The sequence below is a fragment of the Myotis yumanensis genome, unplaced genomic scaffold (genome assembly GCF_028538775.1).
Source record: "Myotis yumanensis isolate MYYU_CA2020_CCGP unplaced genomic scaffold, mMyoYum1.0.hap1 SCAF_4, whole genome shotgun sequence".
NCBI classification, from domain to species: Eukaryota; Metazoa; Chordata; class Mammalia; order Chiroptera; family Vespertilionidae; genus Myotis; species Myotis yumanensis.
Window position 1 is genome coordinate 89417025 of NW_027223755.1, and position 17849 is coordinate 89434873.

The 17849-nt window shown below is 48.3% G+C and overlaps 2 pseudogenes; one reads left to right on the forward strand and one right to left on the reverse strand.

Moving 5' to 3' along the window:
• Nucleotides 1-238: 238 nt before the first annotated feature.
• Nucleotides 239-789, reverse strand: LOC139008391 (high mobility group protein B1 pseudogene; annotated as a pseudogene).
• A 2416-nt stretch (nt 790-3205) lies between these two features.
• On the forward strand, nt 3206-13601 carry LOC139008392 (nucleolar protein 11-like; annotated as a pseudogene).
• The last annotated feature ends 4248 nt before the right edge of the window (nt 13602-17849 follow it).

Here is a 17849-nt window from a genome sequence, read left to right on the forward strand (position 1 = left end):
TACAACCCCCAACCTGTACCAGGCAAGGGCTGTGGCTACTGAAAATACCACCAGGACAGGGCTATCCAAAGACACATTCCGTCGTGTGGTAACTATACAAAAAAAAAGACATGGTGTAATTTAAAAACAAATCTTACACAGCATTATAGTTCAATTTTTTTCTTTAAAAGGAATGAGTTGTATACAGTGGGATTAAATGCTTTATAGACAAGAAAAAAAAAACTGCACCAGAATCAACTCATACATCTTCATCTTCCTCCTCTTTCTTCTTTTTCTAGCCTTTTTTTTGTTTTGTTTTTGTTTGTTTGTTTGTTTAGCCTTGACGACCCCCTTCTTTGCTGCCTCAGGCTTCCCTTTAGCTTAGTGTGCAGAATCTCCTTTTCATATTCTCCTTCAGCTTAGCCATCTTCTCATCTGGCTGCTTGTCGTCTGCAGCAGTGACTCCACATCTCGCCCAGGTTCTTGGCAGCATCACCAATGGACCCGCCAGGATGCTGTCCTTTGATTTTTGGACCATACTCAGAACAAAACAAGAAAAAGGCTGAAGGAAGCCTCTTTGAGACCCTTGAACTTCTTTTTTGTTCCCCTTTAGGTGGGATATAACTTTTCAATTCTCTTTCATAACGGGCTTTGTCTGCCTTTGCCATGTCTTCAAATTTTCCTCTCCTTAGCAGACACGGTCTTCCACCTCTCTGAGCACTTGTTAGAAAACTCTGAGAAGTTGACAGAAGCATCTGGGTGCTTCTTCTTGGGCTCCTCCTGGCAAGTTTGCACATACACAAAAAGCATATGATGATATTTTGCCTCTCAGCTTCTTAGGATCGCCTTTGCCCATATTTAATTACCTTCCCTCAGTAGTCCAGTGCCCCTCCAGCTACAGTGCCCAGTGTCTTTATGGAGCTCAATGTATTACTGAAACTAGATTTTTTAAAACAACATACAAACCCAACAAAATATAGTTGAAGGCGGGACATAGCCCTTGGGGCCCCCAGCTGTTACCTCTAGAGCCGGCCTAGAGGGGTTTGTGAGGTTGGAACTTTATAAAATTGACAGAAGGGTGAACCTGATTCAAAGTGACTTAAACAAAAAGGGAGATTTATTAAAATGGGAAAGGCAAGGAAGAGGGTGTGCTTTAGGGACAGCTGAAACCAGGGCCCTGGAGCTCACCAGGCTCATGGGTCCCTGTCTTCCATCTGTTCCCCTCTGCACACCAGCTCCACCTCTCCCACCGCAGCTGACCTTCTTGCCCAGGCTCCAAAGTTCCCAAGATTCCCATAGAGGCCACCCATCCTCAGGGAAGTGCTGATTAACACAGTCTGTTCCACACAGAAACATCCTCACCACCTGGAAAAATTATTTGCACCAGGTTAGTGCAGGTGCCTATAACTGGCCATTCACCCGTGGCCACCAAGACAGGTATGACAGTGGGCCGGCCCCAGTGAGCTGCCCTCCACTGAGCAAGTCAACTCTGGCCAGGGAATCAACATGGAAGATGAGCAGCCACCACCACAGCCACAGAGAGGGTTGTTGTAGGAGAAGGGAGAGTCCTGGGCACACAGGGTCCAGGGACCCATCACCAGTTCATTCTACGTTACAGACAGTGCCCTTGAAGGACAGTGGATGTGGTGGCCACCTCATGGTGCTGCACAGACCACTCCCCGACAGCCAAGGGCATTGACTCCTTATGGCTCACCACAGAGTCCCCCCCAAAAATCTCCCTCGGCCAAAGGGAGCTGCCTCACCCAAGATCACGCCCCCAGGGAGCAGTCCACACCTGATTACCGGTCAGTGGTGGACACGAAGTGGAAGGTCTTTCCCAGCTTCAGAGCTCCCAGTGGGGTTAGCTGAAACCTCAGCTACCACCTCATCATAGTCCGACTGTTTCCTTCACCTAATTCTGCCTCTCTCACTCCTTCATGGATGTAGCTCCCCCATCCAGTCAACTTCTTGCAGGCGAATCTCCATCTCTGAGTGGCTTTCAAGGAACACAGCCTAGGAGAGTCGGTAGCAAGAGTGGATCCAAAAGGCAGGCTCTAGCCTATGCTTTGGAGCTGCTCACCCACTGGCTGGCTGGCAGCTGAAGCCCATGGTCAGTGGAGGGTAGAAGGGTGCCCTCTCTCGGACTGCAGTGGCAGTGCCATGGCTAACCTTTCTGATAGTGGTGGCCTGGGCTGGGATACCAGTGGAGATGGGGAAGATAGCTCAGGAGTTCAGGAGGTTCGGGAGAAGTCATATCAAGCCTAATCCATGGGGACAGAGACAAATCTGACCCAGCCCTGAATCCCTGGCACAGGACCTGTCACTGATGCTGAGAAATGTTCCCCTTTTCAGGCTCAATCTCTGCTTACAAAAAAAGGGAGCCCTCCCCTCGCTGGTTTGGCTCAATGGATAGAGCGACGGCCTGCAGACTGAAAGGTCCCAGGTTCGATTCTGGTCAAGGGCACATGCCTGGGTTGCAGGCTCGATCCCCAGTGGGGGGCATGCAGGAGGCAGCCAATCCATGATTCTCTCATCATGGATGTTTCTCTCTCTCCCTCTCCCTTCCTCTCTGAAATCAATTTTTAAAAACTAATAAAGAAAGGGAGTCCTTTCCAAAGCTGAAATTCCTTAAGGCTTAGGATGGATGGGTGGGTGGATGGGATGAACAGACACACTTGTTGGACTGACAGTAATAAGCCTCACTCTCCCATGCCAATGGGACAGCCTGAGGATGGCTGGACCCATCAAAGCCACCATGGCCTCCACAGAGAGGAATCAGCACCCAGAGAAGAGCTCCAATCATGTGAGGATCAGCAGGAGCCCCAGAGAGGCAAATGGACCAGAGTGACTTGGCCGAGCCAGGGCAGGCGAGTAGCCGTGGAGGCCTGAGGCTCCAGCCATGAGCCCACCAGTCCATTCATCCGCCACCCACCCAAGACTCCTCTGTGGGCCCCAGCAACTGGTTTTGGGACACATAATAGATGCTCAGAAGATATGGCTGAATGTCTTTACTGATCACCAGGCACTTCCTCATCCATCATCACCTAAGGCCCTCAGGAGAGCACATGAGGCATTTCCCCCATTTTACTAGTGAGGAATCTGAGGCTCTGATAACTCAGTGGTTTGCCCCCAGGTCACACGGCTGAAAAAGAGTCAGAGCCAGGATTGAACCCCTGGCCTCTGGCTCGCATTCCTCTGCTCCTGACCACACCCAAGGCCCGCCTGGATGGAGAACAGGTGAGTGGACTTCACTATGCTCTGCAGGAAGGACAAGCCTGGTACGGGAAAGCATCCAACGCTTGTCCCTGCACAGTGGGTCTCTATTTGATGCTATATGTTCATGCAAACCAGCTTCTACACCTCCACCCCAACTGCCACTCCAGGCCTTTACCTGGGCGCTTCCTGCCCACAATGCCCCTCCCTCTGCCTCCAAGCCCTCTCGTTCATTCCTCAAGGCTCCAGTGGGTTCCGGCCTCTCCCCTGATTGCCTTGCAGACTCCTGACTCCCTCCCTGACCTTGGCCTCTGGTTTCGACAGCGTGAGGTCTTGGGCCTGGATAGAATGACTTCTGCAGAGCCCATTCTTTTTGGGTGAATATTATGGAAAGTTCCCCTCATATCTTATCAAGACATTAGGCCTCCAGGCAAGACTGGCAGCTCTGTACACATGGGACAGGGAGGAGTTCAGGAGCTGTGTTATAGACTGAATGTGCCTCCTCCCCAAAATTCATGTTAACGCCCTAATCCCCAATGTAACGGTGTTTGGAGATTAGGGTTAAATGAGGCCTCGAGGATGGGGCCTCATGATGGGATTGATGACCTTATAAGAAGATGGAAAGAGAGAGATCTCTCAGCCATGTGAGGGCACAGTAAAAAGGTAGCCATCTGCAAGCCAGGAAGAGAGTTCTCACCAGAAATGAAGTTAGCTGGCAACCTGGTCTTGGACTTCCAGCCTCCAGAACCGTGAGTAATTAATATCTGTTGCTTAAACCACCCAGACGGTGGTATTCTGTGATGGAGCCTGAGCAGGCTCAGACAAGCTGCTTTTCATTCTCAAATGATCTCACCCACTGTGCACAGAGCCGACCTAGCTTTTGTTCTACACCACGGCCTTACATTAGGCTGGTGGGAAAGTCTCAGGCCACAGAGATGCAGTGAGGGGATAATGAGGGAAGAGGAGGAGGGACCAGACAGAGGCAGTCTGGAAACAGCCTTCTGACAGAGTTGCCAAGAGCCCTGGGAGTAGCTGGCCATGCCTCCCCAGCACTCTCTGAACCTGCTTCTGTCCCCAACAACTACCAGCCCGACAGCCTCCCAGCTCTCTGCCAGCTCTTCCCTCAGACACTATCCAGGTGGAGGCCATACCCCTCAGCACCTCCAGGACAGCCAGATGGCACTGCCAGCAGCACAGGGAGCCAGAGCCCCACCCTCCAGGACCCCACGGGCTCTGTCTGATTTCAGTCTGTTCCACAAATCAGTCCCTCAGCAGAGCACGGCTGAGCTTCCCTGACAGCTGGCCACGTGACAGCCACCAGATTTCAGGTGTCCCAGAACACAGGAAAGTGGCTGTGATGGGGCCGTGAGGAGCCACAGGCCAGCTCTCTCTTCCACCCACACCTCCCCATAACAAGCCTGAGAAGAGCCCTCACAGGTCCAAGAGAATGTCTACTGTCTCTCATATGTTTTGTGTTTGGTAGCCTGTTTCAAGAAAGTAAGTTACTTGACCTGCCCCTGATCTTCCGGATCTGCCTCGGATCTTTCTAAGAGCAGTTCACATGGAAACAAAAGTCAGCTCTGCAGCCACGAAGCTGTGATGGTTTTTACTGAGCTGACGGAGATTTGCAAGGCAAGGGAGTCTATGTCTCTGGGAGACATACATTTCTTAGTGGAATCCCAAACTTGCCTTTAAGATCATCTTATTTAACTTCCCTCACCCCGCCCCCCCAACCCAGTCCAGCAATTTTCAACCAGTGTGCCGCAAGATGTTAAAAGATGCAATACCCGACTATTTGGTCAGGAACACTGTCAAATGAAAAATGACAAGAGCCAACACAACAACATCCAGTGTGAATGAATCAAAATTATACCTCTTTTCTGTCAGAACGGCCAAAAATATTTTTTTTGGTGTGTCACAGAATTTTAGTAAATAGGTTATGTGTACCATGAGATGAAAAAGGCTGAAAATTGCTGCCCTGGTCAAAGGTAATTTTTGTAATTGAGATAGAATTGACGTAAAACATTGTGTAGGTTTAAGGTACACAATGTGTTGATTTGATAGACATAAATTGCAGCAGGCTTACCAACATGGCATCAGCTAACGCCTCCATCACATTATGTAACTCAACAATTTGCTTAACCTTTCTCAGAACGTGGGCTAAAGAGAGGCTATGGCTTCCAGACCAGCCCTCAGTCTTAAATTTCCTTTCTCTTTGAGCAAACACCAGCACTTTGGTCCTATGAGAGCAGTCCTCTGCTCATATGAAGATGGAAGGGTCAAAGGTTGAGAATGGAGGTAACTCAGGAGCTAGCTGTGACAATCTCCTCACCACCAGGATTTATTACGGATCTTCAGTTAGCGTTGTTCTGAGAATTCTGTGCTTTGACATGGTTTAAAACAATTCTACCCTCAGGCCTAATCCCAACTGCCGTACCCACAGATACCATCACAATGAGAGTTAAGATTTCAACATATGACCCTGACCCGTTGCTCAGTGGATAGAGCCTCGGGCCATGGACTGAAAAGTCCCAGGTTTGATTCCGGTGGAGGGCATGTACCTTGATTGCAGGCTGGATCCCCAGTAGGGGGCGGGCGGGAGGCAGCTAGTCGATGTTTCTCTCTCATGGATGTTTCTATCTCTCTCTCTTCCTTCCTCTCTGTAAAAAATCAATAAAAAAATTTTTTTTAAAAAAGATTTCAACATATGAATTGGGAGGGCGGAGAGGGCAGTGCACAAACGTTCCATCTCTAGCAGTAGCCAAGACTTTGGAGGAGGGGTCCAACTCACCACCAGAGCACGGCTTGAGAGCCCGAGAGCCCTGGAAACTTGGAGACTGCAGGGTTGCGGGCTGTGGGCGGTGAACAGACTATCCTAGGTTCAAATCCCTGCTATCCCACTAATTGTCTATGGAATCTTGGTCAAGCCACTTAACCTTTCTGAGCCCATTTCAACTGCAAAACAGACACAATAATCTGAGTTTTGTGAGGATATGATACACATGCTGCTGCTGGTGCCAAACCAGAGACACATTTAGAGTAAATTCAAGGCTCTATCTTTACTGTAAAAACTGATGTCTAGAAAAAAACTGGTCTTGCCTATCCATTACAGACTATTGCTTTTTCTCATATCCTGACATGATACAGAAACATCCAATGAAGAGCTGGCGGGCAATGAAGTGTCAGTGGCAAGGAAATTATCAATCACTGCCAGCCCAGCCTGTTCCGGAAAGCTGAACTTGTGTGCACAACCAGCGCCTCGGACGCAGCTCCCAGGACCCAGGTCTTCCACCCTGGCTGATGCTGGGGCTCTGACTCCTGGGAAAAGGAGTTTTGACACAAGAAGGAAATTTCATTATCTTTGCCCTGAAGCACCAGCAACTGCCTACAGAGAGCAGAGTGAGGAGAGAAGGGTGGGAAGATATAAATTACTGTGTTTCCTCCTGGGTAGTTAGTCCATTAAAAATGGGTAGAATCAGAGAAGTGTTTCTTTATTTGGTCCCTCTATTTCCAGGATCTCAGAGATAAACAGGTGACCGACCTTGACCACCATCCATCAGTCAGCCCCCTTTGGCAAGTGGGGAACATAGGCTGTGTTGGACCAATGTCCCCACCAGTTCTCCGGAGACTGAAGGAAGCTGGGGGCTTGGAGGAGCCTATTGGGAGGGGAATGCTACTCCCTCCCCCACCCCCCCAATCCTGCACTCCTCCAAGTCTATGCCTCCTCGATTCCGGAATTCCGTGTGGCAAGTTTGCTCATTTACTCAGTCAGCATTCATTGAGTCTCACAATGTGGACACTTACAATGTGTCAGGACCAGGCTCAGCACAGAGGATTCAGAAGTGACTGAGATAACATGATCCCTTCCCTCCAAGTACTTGTTCTAATATAGGGGCTCTCACCCTTGACACCTTAACACTGTTGAAATTTTGGGTCAAATAATTCTCTGTTGTGGGGCTGTCCTATGCATCACAGGATGTTCAGGGGCATCCCTGTACTCTCCCCACTCCACTCAGTTGTGACAACCAAAAATATCTCAAAACATTGCCAAGTGTCCCCTGGGCATCAAAATCCCCCCACCTCCCAATGGAGCCACCGTTATGATGGGACAGTAGAGAGGGTGTGGCTTGGAGCTAGATGGGCTTGGTCCTCCCACCCTATTTGTAGTATGACCTCAGGGGAATTACTTCCCTGAACCATAGTTTCTGAATTTGCAAATTATGGGTAACCAACATACTTTAACAATGTTGTTAGGAGAACTAAAGATCAAATATGTAAAGTACTGTGGCAGACATTGTCAATAGCCATCCAAAGCCATCCTCCCCACACCAATTCTTCTTACTAACAGAACCCCAGTTCTGTTCAAGGTTTCTGACCTCAGGAAAGTTGGCTCAGTGCCTTGGTTTGGGGGAAGATATGACCCAGGACTAACCAATGAGATGTAAGGGATGGAGCCCTCTGGAAAAGATCTTCCTCTCTGACTAAAAAGAGGGGGAGGGGATTGATAAAGAGTGCAGTGATTTTAAAATTTGTGCACAAATTCTTCGATACTCCTTCCATCAAACTGTGGAGCCTCATTTCCTTCCTCTAGAGTGTGAACTAAATGTAGTGACTCATCTGTAATAAACAGGACACAGCAGAAGTGACAATGTGTGACTTCCAGGATCAGAGCGTGAGAGGCACTGTGGCTTCCTCCTGTGCTCTCGGATCACACCCTCTGGGGACCATGATGACAGGTTGTGAGGACACTAAAGCAGCCCTGTGGAGAGTCCCATATGGAGAAGAGGCCCCAGCTGACACCACCAACTTGATGGCGTGTGTGGGATCCACCTTGGAGCAGGTCCCACAGCCCCAGTCAAGCCTTCAAATGACTGCAGCCCTGGCCAACATCCTGACTGAAACCTCAGGAGACATCCTGATCCAGAACCACACAGCTGAGGGACACCTGAATTCCTGGCCACAGAGAATAAATGTTTGTTGTTTTAAGCTGCTACATTTTGGAGTGATTCGGAAAACTAATACAAGGAGAAACTGTCTGAACTCCCACATGCCCATCACCCCCTAGACCTGCCTTTAGACTTTGTCAGATGAGGCTAGAGCCATATCAGGCAGCATGAGACCAGCCTGAGATGGAGGCCAGTTGAGTCTCAGGGATGCTAACCAGGGCCACAAAAACAACCCCAACACCACCACTTCCAGATGTCTTGCTATAGGAGGAAAATACCCCGTTTGCTTAAACCATGGTTTCCTGTAGCTTCAGCAATAATTACAGCAAGTTCTAAAAAGATAATGATGATCTATGATGCTATTTTTACTGTAACTTCCATGAATTCCAATCCTCTCAACTCCACACAAGGTGCACCCACATTCTGAACTAAAGGGACTGGCAGTGATATGGGTGGAGAGCACCAAATTGAGAAGCTTTGAAGCTTTCACCTTTCATCCTTCATTCTGAGCAATCTGATATTCCTGACAGGCCAGGCCCAGGCCCCATGCTCTTAGTCATCTTGTGCTGCCACAACAAAGTACCATGGGGGGGGGGGGGGGGGGGGGGGGCGGGGTCATAAACAACAGAGATTCTGAAGGCTGGCAGTCCACACATGGCAGAGAGACCAGAGGTCTCTTATAAGGGCACTAATCCCACCACAGGGCCCCACACCTTCATGACCTCATCTAAACCTAATCTCCTCCCAAAGGTCCCATCTCCAAATACCCTCACACTAGGGGTTAGGGCTTCAACATGTGGATTCTGGGAGGAAACAATTCAGTTTGGCTCATGTCAAACTGCAGAGACTTCACCTCTCTATTCTCCAGAGAGAGGAAAACAACAAAGAATTCCCTTTTTCTAACTATCATTTTATTTACAGAGGGCTAGAGCTGGGTCTCAAATTAACAGCCAGACCACAGAATTGTCAACCCTCCAGGGAGTAGCCCAGAGAACTGGCAGAAAAATCACAGAACTGGGAAGCTGCACTGTAGCTCTAGACACAGTTGTCTCTAACGTTTTTGATACTCCATTGCTCAGCTGCCCGGTCTACAAAACAGCAGTAGGGAACTCCATCTCAGACGCTCACAAAGGAAGTGCAGGAGCTTGAAAGACTGTCCTGGACGCATGTACCGTTACCTTCCCAGGCTCTGATGCCACCAGGGATTAATAGCTGGAGTTTCGGGTATCGGAATGGATTATGTCAAGATTTTCCAGGACAATGAAGACTGTCTTCAGTGGAAAGATGAAAAAGCTGCCTAAGAAATAAAACAGACTAGACTCTAAAAGCAAGACACTGAGTAAGTTGATTCTTGGCAAGAATGGTTCTGCTGACCAGAAGTTGGGAGCTTGCTGTACCAAACGTTGCAGGTGACATACAACAGCAACATGCCCCTTCGTCTTTGTAAACTAGATCTCAATTTTTTAAGGAACTGGGGCTCTTTCTGTTGCAAGGGAAGCTGGGCCCTTCCCAGTTACAAGGATGAATCTTGTCAGTAGTAGCCAGGATTGGCAAACCATGGTGCTGGCTAAACCCGGACCACCGCCTGCATTTGTGTGGCCCAGGAAAATGGCTTTTACATGTTTTAAGTGGTTAGAAAGATCAAAAGTATAATAATAGTGTTTCCTAACATTTGACATTATATGAATTTCAAATCTCTCCCCTTCATTTACGTATTACCTGTGGCTGCTTCCACACTGAACAGCAGAGTTCAGTAGCTGCTACGGAGACAGAATGGCTACAAGGCTGAAACATTTACTATCTGGCTGCTCACAGGTAAAAATCCCTGGTCTAGTGTCCACCAGAATTATATGGAGGCCATATTCAAATACAGATTGTGGAAAGACAAAGCAGGAAGCCTGCGGGAGGGAGTGTGGGGGTCCACAGGTTTGCCCAGACAGCAGGCAGCCCTGGAGGAGGAATTCACGTCATCTGCAATACCCTCGGATGTTGGGCCTGACAGACTTCTATGCGTGGAGCAGAGCGAGAGGACAGCCCAGCTTTCAGTCAAGGACAGCAGGAGGACTCTCGTCCTCTCTGAGGTGAGGGCGATGGGACAGGAGCACCTCATTGCTGTCTCCCCACTGCTGAGGGCAGAGCAGGGGCCTGGGGTTTCTTGCAGCCTCAGAAAAAGAGGGGTGAGCAGCGAGCGGGCTCTTTGGAAAGCCAGTGTGGCTTCGCAGCTCGCTGAATGAGGTCTGGAATGTGACTTGGTTGCTTTCCTGGAGAGAGAGGCGTATTTCCAAATTGTAGGCACAGAGCGTCTAAGTGCACATGGGCCAGACTCGGAAAGAAAAGGAAACCTGTGCTTCTGCTTTGGACCTCGGAGACGGTCTTGCCAAGATCCCTCCTGGGATCTCTGTCAGCTCAGCTGCCCACTGAAAGGTCTGAAGGGAGACTGCTTGGATGAGAGAGGGCGGGGACTGGTTTATCCCTGTGTCCATATACTTCTTCCCTCGGGGAAAAGCCTTGTGGATTTTTGTTGGGTTTTTCGTTTTCTTGGTATCTTAATGGGAATCTTGATTAAGAATCATCTGTTGCCAACTTCGTGCTGTAAACCCTAGAGTGCAGTCCTGGAAAATCTACATGCCCCACGCCCAAAGCTGAAGGCACACCTTTTAGGCAGCTTTACTTCTGGTGGTGGGGTAGAGAGTAATTCTTTTTGTGGGCTGCTGAATATAGTTTCTTGTTTCTTTAAGAAGCTAGATAATCAATCACCTCTGAAGGTTTGGGGACAGGGTGCCAACAGTCCCCTATGCTGTTTGCTTGCTTTGACTCTTCTGATGACACTTGGTTTTCACCTGGGCTGCCGAATGGAGTTACATTTTGCAAGCCCTGCAGAGGAGCACAGTGGAGGATGTGCACGGGCGTGATCCCAGCTCGGCTTACTTAATTTCCCAGGCCCCTGTTCAAAGGCACAATGGAATCCATTTTTCAAACGTACTATTGTTTATGTTTTCATTTTAACTATTTTTTTAAAGTTCTTATATTTGTAATTGGTGTAGGATACACATAACATAACATTTACTATTTTAACCATCTTTTTAAAGGTGACAGTTCGGGATACTAAGTACAGTCACCGTGTTGGGCAGCCATCACCACCATCCATCTCCAGAACTCCTTGCATTGGCAGAACTGAAACTTTGCACCTACTGAACAGGGCCTCCCCACACCCCCAGCCCCTGGCAGCCACCACTCTGCTCTGTCTTAAGTGGAATCATACAGTATTTGTCTTTTTGTTAATGTAGGAAATGTGTTGAAGACTATCATTTAGTTGTAAATTTAATTGCTTTTACAGTCAGAAATTGACTCTGTGAATAGTGTGTGTTATCTTAATGTTGCTAGGTTTCTGAGCAGAAACCCTTGGGCAGCTAGCTGGTCAGTAAAACAAGGTCAAATGATACAAGCCCAGCTGTGTGCAACTTCTAAACCGGAGAGTATACTGTTGTTCAGGACAACAAGGTTTTGAGATTATGGAATAATGAAGATGAAAACCTGGAATAAGTATTTAAAGCTACGCTGTCAGCTGAGGTACATAGACACATTCAACACGAAGGATGGGCCCTTGGTGCCATCCAGGGAAGGGGCCGTGTGTGGGTTACAGGCCTTGCTTGCAGAGCCCCAGCAGAAAACTGAAACTGTTATCCTGAGGAAGCAGTGAGTAAGTGGACATGGTTTGTCATGGTACCTAGGCATCCTGTTTTAATCTTTATTACTGGAAAACATGGAAATTACTTTATGTACAAACGCTTAACTCACGTACCTTAAGCAAATACACACTCTGACTTAAACAAGAAGATCTGTTAACAGAGTTTTATTGCATCTGTGGATCAGAAATTCACCTCTTCGACGTCATTAAGCTCTGATGGATGCATATATGAAACCTTGATACCAATATATTTGAGTGACCCAGAAAATCATCAAAATCAGAGAAGAGTGAGATCTCTGTTGCTCAAGACAGTAGTGTCTGGGAAGGCTCAAAATGGTGTTGCGCTCAGCATCCTGGATCAAGACCGTGTAGCGGTCCTGGGATCACCACTATCAGCTTCTCAGGAATGTCTCTCCATATGGAACACAAAATTTCAAACACCACAGGTTTCAAAAGAATTACCACAAGGGACCAGCAGTCAGCTCTGGTATTACGGGGAACATCTGTTTATGCTACATGGAAAATTTCTAACTGTGATTCCAAACAAGTGTGAAGTGCCATCACCAGCAGATGCACTTGGAAAATGCAAGCATAGGCACAGTCCATGCACTCAGGCTGTGCCTCAGTGTGTAAGCTGGGAAACCTCACAGGGGTATGGACGTGGACCCCAGAACTCGGAGCCATCAAAGAGAATTTTAAGGAGAAGAAAAACTGAAGCAAGTATCCAGCCAGAGGCTCCAGCATCCAAACAACTTTTAAAACCATAAAGAAAGATTCAGAAAAACACTCGGAAGTAGAACTACTCAAAATTTTGGCTATTAAGCAGACATCTGACTTTCATATGATTATTGGGGACACAGGAATAGGACCTCTGGGAAGATTGGAAACAGAACCATCATTTTACCCTAGAACTCTCCGATCATTTATCCAAACTCACGTGCTTCCTCACAGCTTGTGCCCTGGCTCAGTGGAGGTCGCCTAGAAGAGACCCATGTATAGATGTTACCGCTCTGTCTACAGCAGTCTCTGACATTGCTGAAGCTGTCACCTGTGCTTGCTTCAAGATGTTCTCAAGCATTGGTAATGGCAGTCTTCAAGAAACAGGGGTCCAGCCCTAGCCGGTTTGGCTCAGTGGATAGAGCGTTGGCCTGTGGACTGAAGGGACTCAGATTCAATTCTGGTCAAAGGGCACATGCCCAGGTTGTGGGCCCGGTCCCCAGTGTGGGGTATGCAAAAGGCATCTGATCAATGATTCTCTCTCATCACTGATGTCTCTATCTCTTTCTCCCTTCCTCTCTGAAATCAGTAAGAATATTTTTTTAAATAATTCAATGAAAAGCCTCAGGACACAACAGAGGAGACTACCTCCTGCCCTGCAATACCAAACAGAGCAGCTCCACTAACTGCAATGAGTGAGTGACATGTTTCTCCCACCCGATGTGAAAGACATCCCAGCACAGCATAGCTTCTGCTTCTCCAGTATCATAGCTCCTTTATTTGAAGTGAACTGAAAATGCTGCCATGAATCCTGGAATACACCCTCCAACCCTGAACCAGATGATGGACTGGCTATGCCTCCTTCCAGATGCTAATTTGAATGCTGCCAGAAGCAAAAAGGCCACTGTTCAGACTTTACAAGTTTGTGAAACCTCAGATATGCATTTGGTCCCGAGCTCAACAAGACTGAAATAAGTCTTCATGAGCCACAGAAATTAAATCAAGAAGAGATGAGTGGGGAATTATATTCAGTTGCAGAAGTGCTGGAACTCTTCTGATATTACCAGCTCTCCTTCATAGATGCTTTAAGGAGCTCTTGTGAAAGGGGATTCTTCCCACTCACCCAGGCAAGAGATGTGTTTTGTTCGTGACTGTCTTGGTGACAAATGTGTCAGCAAGTACCCAGACAATCACTTGATGCTCTTCAGTTGGACTGCAGGTTCCATGCCAACCTATTCTAGTTTACGGACGCTGGCAGACAGAGGTTCTGAAACTTTTAAAAAATATGTAACTAGCTAATTTTAGGTAAACTTATTTGTGACACTTAAAAATGAAAAGACAGGTTGTAGGCCCTACCCCAGAGTTTCTGATTCAGTAGGTCTAGGGTGGGGTCCAAAAATGTAATTGATACTTATAACAAGTTCCCAGGTGATGCTGATGATGCTGGTCTGGGGATCCCACTTTAAGAACCAAAGGTCTAAGCCACAGTGTCAGGATGGCTGAGTGATCTAAGGCGCCACCTGCTACAAATGACAAAAAGAGCAGACGGTGCAAAGAAACTGGATTCACCATTACAGAACTAAGCCACTGAAGGAACTAACCACAAGGCCACCCTCTGTAAAACAATGGCTGCCACGACTGTATAAGCCACTTCCACTTGGGTTCTCAGTGATTCCAAGCCAAGCACATCCTGTTACTACGCACAGCCTGACACTAGCTAGGTTCCAACTCTACCCCTCACCACTGTGTGCACACCACCAATCCCAGACCATGAGGACTGGGGTCAGGCATAAGGGCCACACTTCCCACCATCCTACAGGAGAGAGGGGTAGAAGAAAGCATTATCTTGAAAACCATCAAATCCCAGGTTGAAGCCTTAATTCCATCACTCAGTAACCGTGTGACCAGAACACCTGTTCACTACACCCAAAGGGTTGACCGCAGCAGCCCTGTCTGTAGTTCCGGGCAAGATCATTTCCTCTCTGGACCATTATTACCCATTAGGGCTGGCATATAATGAACACCCCCCAGGTCTCAGACACTGTGCTAAACCCTTTACCTACATGATCTCATTTACTAGTCATCCTCACGGCAACCCTAGTGGATGGGATCATCATTCCCCCACCTCACAGCTCAAGAAACTCGGGCCCTGGAGGTTAAGTGGCTTGTCCAAGATCACACAGCTTATAAGCGCAGAGTCAGGATTCCAAGTCAGATCTGACACCTCAAGAGCCCACGTGTTTGAGTTCTACACATCAGGGGCCCCAGAAACATTACTGCTTCTCAGTGTCTGACACACAGGCTCCTTCCTCTCCCATCACCCACCACTCAGCCTAGAAAAGGAGGCAGAACGTTGACTCCACTTTCAAAAGCCACCAGCTCTGGCCTGCGAGCCCGAGCGAAGCTGACATCAGCACTGAGGGAAATACTGAGAGAGAACTCAAGACGTGGACAACGAGACTTGAGAACTGCGGTGGCAGCGTGACTGCAGGAGCCCAGGCCTGCCCTGCATCTCATCAGCTTGGGTTCCGGGGCCGCAGCCTGGTCTTACCTGCCAATTTCCCTGCCTGGCTGCGCATCCCCCGCCGCCCCTCTGGCTTCCAGGTGTCTAATCAGCCTGCTGATTCCGCCCTGGAGAACTGGGCTGTTTGCCTTGCCCCTCCAGAGGGCAGGCGGAGGCAGTGGAACCGGCGGCAATTCCGGAGCCATCACAACTCCTGGCTGAAACCAAACATGACAGATTTACCATTGGGCAGGCTGTTCCATTTATTATTTAACGCTTGCAATAAATATTTGCATGACCCAGCGCTGGAGGGAATGCTCTGTGATAATTCACTGCGTTTCCCTGCCAAACACCACTGCAGTCAGGCCCCAACGCTGCAGCGAGAACATTTTCTGCTACTGCTAAGGAGCCAGGTGATGTTCCTCTGGTAGAAAACATATTCTCGCCTGTCTCTAAGGAGGGGGAAGGGGACAGGGAGACTGTAGTTCCAAGAAGTGACTAGATAAGGAGGAAGATGAAGATGACAGCTGATATCCACTTAGCGCCAGGGTATGCCAGGCTCTGTGCTAAGGGCTTCACATTCATTCATTCGACACACATCTCTAGAGCAGTGGTTCTCAACCTTCCTAATGCCGCGACCCTTTAATACAGTTCCTCATGTTGTGGTGACCCCCAAATTCATTGTTACAAATTGAACATAATTAAAGCATAGTGATTAATCACAAAAACAATATGTAATTATATACGTGTTTTCCGATGGTCTTAGGCGACCCCTGTGAAAGGTGCTCTAGAGGGTAGAGCCGCCAGACTTAGCAAATAAAATACTGAACACTCAGTTAAAATTTGAAATTGAGCTACACTATGAATAACATTCAGTACAAGTGTGTCCCATACAATGCTAGAAAAATTATTTGATGCTTATCTAAAATTAAAACTTAACTGGGCCCCTAGTTTTTCTCTAATAACCCTAATTGAGGTTATGCCCAACTGTGACTGAATAGCAAAAGGGGGTTATTTTCGACTGGGGTTCAGGGAAGGGGCTCTTAAGAAGGTGACACTTGAGCAGAGATGTCAATAAATGGAGACTTCAATGACCAAAGGGAAACAGAGTTCCAGGCAGTGAGAAGAGCCCATGCAAAGGCCCTGGAGCTGGGGCTAAGGGAGGGGAGGGGAAGCATTTGAGGAGTAGAGGGAAGGAGGAGAAAGGGACAGGATCCATGGTCATGATAAAGAATTTGGATGTTATTCTAAGTCAAAAGGAAGGCACTGAAAGGCTTTTCCGCTGGAAGCGCCAGATTGGGGTCTGATGCCTGCTGCCTCAATCTCTGAATCCAGCTGAGACACAGAGGACCTGGCATTGGCAGGAAAGGAAAAAAGGAGGAACAAGGAAAAAAAAACCTGCTTTAGAAGATAGCTGAGCAAGTCTCACAGGAGACATACGCACAATAGCAAACCAGCCGCCCTCAACAGAAACCTCCACATTTTCCCTGGGTGGTTCCCCCAGCCAGGCAGCCGGAGGGAGGGGGACGACGGTGTGACAACGCCATCAATTTTCATTTTGCTTTGGCCAAATACAGAAAGGACACATCAAAGACTTTTAAAAATAACTTCCAAACAACTCAAGGGTAGGGGGGAAAAAGAGGGAGAAAAGTTATAGTCAGCCTGCTCGAGAATAAAAATAATGACAATAACTAATACAAATAAAAATAACTGTATTATGAAGCAGGCAGGTGATGGTATTTTCATTTCACAGAGAAGGAAACTAAGATTCAGAAAAGCAGGGTCCCACAACTAGGAAAGGGCCAGGCAGGGTTTTTGTTGGTTTGTTTGTTTTTATATTCACCCCAAGGACATTTCTTCCATTGATTTTTAGAGAGAGGGAAGGGAGGGAGGAGAGAGAGAAACATCGATGTGAAAGAGACACATCAATCGGTTGCCTCCCATACACGCCCTGACCAGGGCCAAGGATCCAACCTGCACCTAAGGTGCATGCCCTTGACTGGGAATCGAACCTGAGACCCTTTGGTCCTCAGGCCAACGTTCTAATTGGGCCAAACCAGCCAGGGCCAGGCAGGGTTTAAAGGTATGTTTGTCTGGCCCCAAATCCTGGGCTCCCCAAAGCTCTCTGGGGACTTGCTATGGACTGAGTTGTGTCAACTCTTCCCCTCCCCAAATTCATATGCTGAAGCCCTAACCTCAGTGTGATTGTTTCCAGAGAAAGGTTAAGGAGATGATTGAGGTTAAATGCGGTCATAAAGGTGGGGCCCTCCTCCCTCCCCGTCCATCTCTCCCAACCCTGAGGATACAGCGAGAAGGCGGCCCTCTGCTAGCCGGGAAGAGAGCCCTCCCTGGAACCTGACCACGCTGGCACCCTGATCTCAGACTCCCAGCCTCCAGAGTGGGCGCCATCAATGCTGCCTGTGGTAACTTGTTATGGCGGCCAGGCAGACTAAGAAAATGATGTGACCCCAACCACAGCCCAGCTCCCGGCCAGCCCATCCTGTCAGCCTAGCTATGGAAAGCAAGATCCCTTACCCCACCTCCTCTTCAGCCTTCCTTCTTAGCTGACACCTAGAGGGGCTTCCCACCTGGCAAGCCCTTTCCTTCCGCCCTTCTTCCCCGCAGGACTCACATGCCTTGGGAGATGCCAAGCAGTAAGTCCTGGCAGCACAAGGACTGCTCTGGAGAGGAGCCCAGTGGCAGAGTGGAAGGAACACGGCCTTGCTATTAGAAACCCGAGTTCCAATCCCAGCTCTATCACCAACTGATTGGGTGGCCATGAGCAAAGACCTGAACCTCAGTT